The sequence below is a fragment of the Heterodontus francisci genome, chromosome 33 (assembly GCF_036365525.1).
Source record: "Heterodontus francisci isolate sHetFra1 chromosome 33, sHetFra1.hap1, whole genome shotgun sequence".
NCBI lineage: Eukaryota > Metazoa > Chordata > Chondrichthyes > Heterodontiformes > Heterodontidae > Heterodontus > Heterodontus francisci.
In genome coordinates this window covers 19,437,982-19,447,498 of record NC_090403.1, presented here as the reverse complement: position 1 = coordinate 19,447,498, position 9,517 = coordinate 19,437,982, and positions in this window count along the sequence as shown.

Below are 9,517 nucleotides of genomic sequence, written 5' to 3'. Positions count from 1 at the left end.
AGGGTTTTATAGTTCAGGGGTAGGGTTTTATAGTTCAGGGGGTAGGGTTTTATAGTTCAGGGGTTGGGGTTTTATAGTTCAGGGGGTGGGGTTTTATAGTTCAGGGGTTGGGGTATTATAGTTCAGGGGGTAGGGTTTTATAGTTCAGGGGTTGGGGTATTATAGTTCAGGGGGTAGGGTTTTATAGTTCAGGGGTTGGAGTATTATAGTTCGGGGGTAGGGTTTTATAGTTCAGGGGTTGGGGTTTTATAGTTCAGGGGTTGGGGTATTATAGTTCAGGGGGTTGGGGTTTTATAGTTCAGGGGGTTGGGGTTTTATAGTTCGGGGGTAGGGTTTTATAGTTCAGGGGTTGGGGTTTTATAGTTCAGGGGTTGGGGTTTTATAGTTCAGGGGTTGGGGTATTATAGTTCAGGGGGTGGGGTTTTATAGTTCAGGGGTTGGGGTATTATAGTTCAGGGGGTAGGGTTTTATAGTTCAGGGGTTGGGGTATTATAGTTCAGGGGGTAGGGTTTTATAGTTCGGGGGTTGGGGTATTATAGTTCAGGGGGTAGGGTTTTATAGTTCAGGGGTTGGGGTATTATAGTTCAGGGGGTAGGGTTTTATAGTTCAGGGGTGGGGTTTTATAGTTCAGGGGTTGGGGTATTATAGTTCAGGGGGTAGGGTTTTATAGTTCAGGGGTGGGGTTTTATAGTTCAGGGGTTGGGGTATTATAGTTCAGGGGGTAGGGTTTTATAGTTCAGGGGTGGGGTTTTATAGTTCAGGGGTTGGGGTATTATAGTTCAGGGGGTAGGGTTTTATAGTTCAGGGGTTGGGGTATTATAGTTCAGGGGGTAGGGTTTTATAGTTCAGGGGTGGGGTTTTATAGTTCAGGGGTTGGGGTATTATAGTTCAGGGGGTAGGGTTTTATAGTTTAGGGGTTGGGGTTTTATAGTTCAGGGGGTAGGGTTTTATAGTTCGGGGTGGGGTTTTATAGTTCAGGGGGTAGGGTTTTATAGTTCAGGGGTGGGGTTTTATAGTTCAGGGGTTGGGGTATTATAGTTCAGGGGGTAGGGTTTTATAGTTCAGGGGTGGGGTTTTATAGTTCAGGGGTTGGGGTTTTATAGTTCAGGGGTTGGGGTATTATAGTTCAGGGGGTAGGGTTTTATAGTTCAGGGGTTGGGGTATTATAGTTCAGGGGGTAGGGTTTTATAGTTCAGGGGTGGGGTTTTATAGTTCAGGGGTTGGGGTTTTATAGTTCAGGGGTTGGGGTATTATAGTTCAGGGGGTAGGGTTTTATAGTTCAGGGGTGGGGTTTTATAGTTCAGGGGTTGGGGTATTATAGTTCAGGGGGTAGGGTTTTATAGTTCAGGGGTTGGGGTATTATAGTTCAGGGGGTAGGGTTTTATAGTTCAGGGGTGGGGTTTTATAGTTCAGGGGTGGGGTTTTATAGTTCAGGGGTTGGGGTTTTATAGTTCAGGGGGTAGGGTTTTATAGTTCAGGGGTGGGGTTTTATAGTTCAGGGGTTGGGGTATTATAGTTCAGGGGGTAGGGTTTTATAGTTCAGGGGTGGGGTTTTATAGTTCAGGGGTTGGGGTTTTATAGTTCAGGGGTTGGGGTATTATAGTTCAGGGGGTAGGGTTTTATAGTTCAGGGGTTGGGGTATTATAGTTCAGGGGGTAGGGTTTTATAGTTCAGGGGTGGGGTTTTATAGTTCAGGGGTTGGGGTATTATAGTTCAGGGGGTAGGGTTTTATAGTTCAGGGGTTGGGGTATTATAGTTCAGGGGGTAGGGTTTTATAGTTCAGGGGTGGGGTTTTATAGTTCAGGGGTGGGGTTTTATAGTTCAGGGGTTGGGGTTTTATAGTTCAGGGGTTGGGGTTTTATAGTTCAGGGGTTGGGGTTTTATAGTTTAGGGGTTGGGGTTTTATAGTTCAGGGGGTAGGGTTTTATAGTTCGGGGGTGGGGTTTTATAGTTCAGGGGGTAGGGTTTTATAGTTCAGGGGTGGGGTTTTATAGTTCAGGGGTTGGGGTATTATAGTTCAGGGGGTGGGGTATTATAGTTCAGGGGGTGGGGTTTTATAGTTCAGGGAGTAGGGTATTATAGTTCAGGGGGTTGGGGTTTTATAGTTCGGGGGTGGGGTTTTATAGTTTAGGGGTTGGGGTATTATAGTTCAGGGGTGGGGTTTTATAGTTTAGGGGTTGGGGTATTATAGTTCAGGGGGTTGGGGTTTTATAGTTTAGGGGTGGGGTTTTATAGTTTAGGGGTTGGGGTATTATAGTTCAGGGGTGGGGTTTTATAGTTCAGGGGTTGGGGTTTTATAGTTCGGGGGTGGGGTTTTATAGTTTAGGGGTTGGGGTATTATAGTTCAGGGGTGGGGTTTTATAGTTCAGGGGTTGGGGTTTTATAGTTTAGGGGTTGGGGTATTATAGTTTAGGGGTTGGGGTATTATAGTTCAGGGGTGGGGTTTTATAGTTCAGGGGTTGGGGTTTTATAGTTCAGGGGTTGGGGTATTATAGTTCAGGGGGTTGGGGTTTTATAGTTCAGGGGTGGGGTTTTATAGTTTAGGGGTTGGGGTATATAGTTCAGGGGTGGGGTTTTATAGTTCAGGGGTTGGGGTTTTATAGTTCGGGGGTGGGGTTTTATAGTTCAGGGGGTGGGGTTTTATAGTTTAGGGGTTGGGGTATTATAGTTCAGGGGGTAGGGTTTTATAGTTCAGGGGTTGGGGTATTATAGTTCGGGGGTGGGGTTTTATAGTTCAGGGGGTAGGGTTTTATAGTTTAGGGGTTGGGGTTTTATAGTTCGGGGGTTGGGGTTTTATAGTTCGGGGGTGGGGTTTTATAGTTCAGGGGGTAGGGTTTTATAGTTTAGGGGTTGGGGTATTATAGTTCAGGGGTTGGGGTATTATAGTTCAGGGGGTAGGGTTTTATAGTTCGGGGGTGGGGTTTTATAGTTCAGGGGGTAGGGTTTTATAGTTCAGGGGTGGGGTTTTATAGTTCAGGGGTTGGGGTATTATAGTTCAGGGGGTAGGGTTTTATAGTTTCGGAGTTGGGGTTTTATAGTTCGGGGGTAGGGTTTTATAGTTCAGGGGTTGGGGTTTTATAGTTCGGGGGTAGGGTTTTATAGTTCAGGGGTTGGGGTATTATAGTTCAGGGGGTGGGGTATTATAGTTCAGGGGGTAGGGTTTTATAGTTCGGGGGTGGGGTATTATAGTTCAGGGGGTAGGGTTTTATAGTTCAGGGGTTGGGGTTTTATAGTTCAGGGGGTAGGGTTTTATAGTTTAGGGGTTGGGGTATTATAGTTCGGGGGTTGGGGTTTTATAGTTCGGGGTTGGGGTTTTATAGTTCGGGGGTGGGGTTTTATAGTTCAGGGGGTAGGGTTTTATAGTTTAGGGGTTGGGGTTTTATAGTTCGGGGGTTGGGGTTTTATAGTTCAGGGGGTAGGGTTTTATAGTTCGGGGGTGGGGTTTTATAGTTCAGGGGGTAGGGTTTTATAGTTTAGGGGTTGGGGTATTATAGTTCAGGGGGTAGGGTTTTATAGTTTAGGGGTAGGGTTTTATAGTTCAGGGGTTGGGGTTTTATAGTTCAGGGGGTAGGGTTTTTTAGTTCAGGCGTTGGGGTATTATAGTTCAGGGGTTGGGGTATTATAGTTCAGGGGGTGGGGTATTATAGTTCAGGGGGTAGGGTTTTATAGTTCAGGGGTTGGGGTTTTATAGTTCGGGGGTTGGGGTTTTATAGTTCGGGGGTTGGGGTTTTATAGTTCAGGGGTTGGGGTATTATAGTTCAGGGGTGGGGTTTTATAGTTCAGGGGTTGGGGTTTTATAGTTCAGGGGTTGGGGTTTTATAGTTTAGGGGTTGGGGTTTTATAGTTCAGGGGGTAGGGTTTTATAGTTCGGGGGTGGGGTTTTATAGTTCAGGGGGTAGGGTTTTATAGTTCAGGGGTGGGGTTTTATAGTTCAGGGGTTGGGGTATTATAGTTCAGGGGGTGGGGTATTATAGTTCAGGGGGTGGGGTTTTATAGTTCAGGGAGTAGGGTATTATAGTTCAGGGGGTTGGGGTTTTATAGTTCGGGGGTGGGGTTTTATAGTTTAGGGGTTGGGGTATTATAGTTCAGGGGTGGGGTTTTATAGTTTAGGGGTTGGGGTATTATAGTTCAGGGGGTTGGGGTTTTATAGTTTAGGGGTGGGGTTTTATAGTTTAGGGGTTGGGGTATTATAGTTCAGGGGTGGGGTTTTATAGTTCAGGGGTTGGGGTTTTATAGTTCGGGGGTGGGGTTTTATAGTTTAGGGGTTGGGGTATTATAGTTCAGGGGTGGGGTTTTATAGTTCAGGGGTTGGGGTTTTATAGTTTAGGGGTTGGGGTATTATAGTTCAGGGGGTTGGGGTTTTACAGTTCAGGGGTGGGGTTTTATAGTTTAGGGGTTGGGGTATTATAGTTCAGGGGTGGGGTTTTATAGTTCAGGGGTTGGGGTTTTATAGTTTAGGGGTTGGGGTATTATAGTTCAGGGGGTTGGGGTTTTATAGTTCAGGGGTGGGGTTTTATAGTTTAGGGGTTGGGGTATCCAGTTCAGGGGTGGGGTTTTATAGTTCAGGGGTTGGGGTTTTATAGTTCGGGGGTGGGGTTTTATAGTTCAGGGGGTGGGGTTTTATAGTTTAGGGGTTGGGGTATTATAGTTCAGGGGGTAGGGTTTTATAGTTCAGGGGTTGGGGTATTATAGTTCGGGGGTGGGGTTTTATAGTTCAGGGGGTAGGGTTTTATAGTTTAGGGGTTGGGGTTTTATAGTTCGGGGGTTGGGGTTTTATAGTTCGGGGGTGGGGTTTTATAGTTCAGGGGGTAGGGTTTTATAGTTTAGGTGTTGGGGTATTATAGTTCAGGGGGTAGGGTTTTATAGTTCGGGGGTGGGGTTTTATAGTTCAGGGGTTGGGGTATTATAGTTCAGGGGTTGGGGTATTATAGTTCAGGGGGTAGGGTTTTATAGTTCGGGGGTGGGGTTTTATAGTTCAGGGGGTAGGGTTTTATAGTTCAGGGGTGGGGTTTTATAGTTCAGGGGTTGGGGTATTATAGTTCAGGGGGTAGGGTTTTATAGTTTAGGGGTTGGGGTTTTATAGTTCGGGGGTAGGGTTTTATAGTTCAGGGGTTGGGGTTTTATAGTTCGGGGGTAGGGTTTTATAGTTCAGGGGTTGGGGTATTATAGTTCAGGGGGTGGGGTATTATAGTTCAGGGGGTAGGGTTTTATAGTTCGGGGGTGGGGTATTATAGTTCAGGGGGTAGGGTTTTATAGTTCAGGGGTTGGGGTTTTATAGTTCAGGGGGTAGGGTTTTATAGTTTAGGGGTTGGGGTATTATAGTTCGGGGGTTGGGGTTTTATAGTTCGGGGTTGGGGTTTTATAGTTCAGGGGGTAGGGTTTTATAGTTTAGGGGTTGGGGTTTTATAGTTCGGGGGTTGGGGTTTTATAGTTCAGGGGGTAGGGTTTTATAGTTCGGGGGTGGGGTTTTATAGTTCAGGGGGTAGGGTTTTATAGTTTAGGGGTTGGGGTATTATAGTTCAGGGGGTAGGGTTTTATAGTTTAGGGGTAGGGTTTTATAGTTCAGGGGTTGGGGTTTTATAGTTCAGGGGGTAGGGTTTTTTAGTTCAGGCGTTGGGGTATTATAGTTCAGGGGTTGGGGTATTATAGTTCAGGGGGTGGGGTATTATAGTTCAGGGGGTAGGGTTTTATAGTTCAGGGGTTGGGGTTTTATAGTTCGGGGGTTGGGGTTTTATAGTTCGGGGGTTGGGGTTTTATAGTTCAGGGGGTAGGGTTTTATAGTTTAGGGGTAGGGTTTTATAGTTCAGGGGTTGGGGTTTTGTAGTTCAGGGGGTAGGGCTTTATAGTTCAGGGGTTGGGGTATTATAGTTCAGGGGGTGGGGTATTATAGTTCAGGGGGTGGGGTATTATAGTTCAGGGGGTAGGGTTTTATAGTTCAGGGGTTGGGGTTTTATAGTTCGGGGGTTGGGGTTTTATAGTTCGGGGGTTGGGGTTTTATAGTTCGGGGGTGGGGTTTTATAGTTCAGGGGTTGGGGTTTTATAGTTCAGGGGGTAGGGTTTTATAGTTCAGGGGGTGGGGTTTTATAGTTTAGGGGTTGGGGTTTTATAGTTCGGGGGTGGGGTTTTATAGTTTAGGGGTTGGGGTTTTATAGTTTGGGGGTGGGGTTTTATAGTTCAGGGGTGGGGTTTTATAGTTCAGGGGTTGGGGTTTTATAGTTTAGGGGCTGGGGTTTTATCGTTCGGGGGTGGGGTTTTATAGTTCAGGGGTTGGGGTTTTATAGTTCAGGGGGTAGGGTTTTATAGTTCAGGGGGTGGGGTTTTATAGTTTAGGGGTTGGGGTTTTATAGTTCGGGTGTGGGGTTTTATAGTTTAGGGGTTGGGGTTTTATAGTTCGGGGGTGGGGTTTTATAGTTCAGGGGGTAGGGTTTTATAGTTCAAGGGGTAGGGTTTTATAGTTCGGGGGTGGGGTTTTATAGTTCAGGGGTGGGGTTTTATAGTTCAGGGGGTAGAGTTTTATAGTTTAGGGGTTGGGGTATTATAGTTCAAGGGGTAGGGTTTTATAGTTCAGGGGTGGGGTTTTATAGTTCAGGGGGTAGGGTTTTATAGTTTAGGGGTTGGCGTATTATAGTTCAAGGGGTAGGGTTTTATAGTTCGGGGGTGGGGTTTTATAGTTCAGGGGTGGGGTTTTATAGTTCAGGGGTTGGGGTTTTATAGTTCGGGGGTGGGGTTTTATAGTTCAGGGGTTGGGGTTTTATAGTTCAGGGGGTAGCGTTTTATAGTTCAGGGGGTAGGGTTTTATAGTTCAGGGGTTGGGGTTTTATAGTTCGGGGGTGGGGTTTTATAGTTCAGGGGGTAGCGTTTTATAGTTCAGGGGGTAGGGTTTTATAGTTCAGGGGTTAGGGTTTTATAGTTCAGGGGTTGGGGTATTATAGTTCAGGGGGTAGGGTTTTATAGTTTAGGGGTTGGGGTATTATAGTTCAAGGGGTAGGGTTTTATAGTTCGGGGGTGGGGTTTTATAGTTCAGGGGTTGGGGTTTTATAGTTCGGGGGGTAGCGTTTTATAGTTCAGGGGGTAGCGTTTTATCGTTCAGGGGTTGGGGTATTATAGTTCAGGGGGTAGGGTTTTATAGTTCGGGGGTGGGGTTTTATAATGCAGGGAGTGGGGTTTTATAGTTCAGGGGTTGGGTTCTATTGTTCGGGGTGGGGATTTATAGTTCAGGAGGTGGGGTTTTTATCCTGACCACCTGGCCCTCGAGTGGGGCAAGCAAACCCATAGTAACACTTAGGGACACAGGGGCCACTAGATCCCTTTTACTTGGAAAAGGCCTGACCTTTCCCCCAGAGAGTGAAGTGAACACCAGAATGGTGTTGAATGGTATTGGAGGACAGTGTCTGCCAGTACCTGTACATTGGGTGCACCTGGAGTGCGACCTAGTTTTGGGATCGGTGACCATAGGGATTGTCCCTAGTTTGCCTGTGGACAGGATTGGCCTGCTCCTAGGTAATGATCTGGTGGGGACACAGGTGGTAGCTTTCCCAGTAGTGAAAGAGAGACCGCAGGAGGTCTGAGAGACAGGGCAGTGGCAGGAGACAGTCCCCCGCAGTTTCCTTGAATGTGTAGTGAATCAGGCCTTGATCAAACCAGCTCCCCCAGAGGAGACTGAATTGACATTGCAGGCAGATGACCATGAGGTTTGCCCATCTGAGGCTTTCTTCAGAAAGTTAGAAGACCCAGGGAATGAGTTAAATGGATCTTCCCTAGCTGAGGCTCAGGGAGCTGACCCAGTATTGAGTGAGCTTTTACAGTCTGCCCAGTCTGAAATTGAAGCAGAGGGAGTCCCTGATTGCTACTATTTAAAGAATGAGGTACTGATGAGGAAGTGGAGTTTTCCTTACAGACTTGAGGGCAAGGAGTGGATAGTGGTTCACCAGTTAGTGGTGCCACAGAGGTACCGGAGAGAAATCTTAAGAACAGCCCATGAAATTACAATGGCTGTACATGTCGGTACACGAGAAACCAAAGCCCGCATAAGACAGCAGTTTGACTGGCCAAAACTCCACAAAGATGTGGTGGAGTACTGTAGGAGTTGCCACATGTGCCAGGTTTAGGGAAAATCCCAACCTACAGCAAAATCTTCACCCCCAAGTCTTGTATCGGTGTTTGGAGGACCCTCCAGCAGAGGGCAGGTGAACTGTAAGGGACCCCTGCTAAAGGGGACAGGCAGGCACAAGGCTGGCAGAAGGTTAGAAAGGAAAGGGGTAAAAGGGACCAAGGGGATAGGTTAAAGAAGGTCTGGGAGGAATCCCAAATGGAAACCCCTCCTGTCCGGTCAGCCAACCCCGAAATATTTGATAAGTTGGACCCCACATCCTTCTATGTAAATGCAGACACTAGAAGCACCCCACCAGGTTTGCTAACAGCATTTACAGGAACCTGCAGAGACAAAGAAAGTCCTCAAGAGGGCAGAGAAACCGTGGGGATGATGCCTCACCTAGTTGAAGTGCCACAGGGGAGTGCTGCAGAATCTGGACATACCTGTCAGCAAGCGTGTCCCAGAGGGCAAAGGGAAGATTAGCAAAGAATTCTCCCCCACAGTCAGGAGAAAAGGGAACCAACCATCCCCTAAGGTGAAAAGCCCTTGCCTGATTAATCAAAGAGCTGTTAGAGTAGAACCACCCACTGCCAATGCCCATGAGCAGAACTCCAATCTGGGGCTAATTAAATCTAACCCTTCCCCTGCAGAGTTCAACAAGAACAAAGACACCCCTGGCTGTCATGGAAATGTGCAAACTGAAAAACGTCCCCAAAAACCACATGATTATTGGGATGCCAAAAAGGAAAGTTTAAAGTAGCACTGCTCCCAAGAAAAAAGCAGCTGTAACAACTGTTAGGATTTTTGAATGAATGAGAGAGATGCATGTCTGTTTTCCTGTACTTATCTTCTCTCTAGTCCCTTTTAATTAAATGCTCTTTTAAAAAAAACATTTCATTCCACTGGGTGTGGAGGTGTCATGAAGACCCCCACCTGCCAAGAATGAGGCATATTAATTTCATCATATGAACATTAATTTGTAAACTGTTGCTGGAGTGAAGAAATGACTTGTTTTACAAGAGAGCACTAGACACTTGGCTGGAAGGACATTTGCATACTAAGAGACAGTGCTTGGAGAGACAAAGAACTACTCCCTAGTCCAATTAACCCAAATGGACTTTGGTCACCAGATATTCAAGGTGTAAGGAAGCTTGCATTCCAGGGTTTGCTGAGATGATAGAATCCATAAACGTAGAAATGGTTAAACCAGCTGGTCACATGACTAACTGGCTGGTCCAGGCTTTTTGAATTAGACACAGGACAGTTTGAAGACACAGACTGCAGAGTGTAACTGAACTTGGAACAAAACAGCCTCTCTCCTGGCTGGCTCTCTTGCTTTATCACAAGCCTCCTGACCCACTGAAGACACATAAACCTCAAGAGAGAAAAGACTCCTACATCGAAACAAGTTAAAGTGTGTACTGG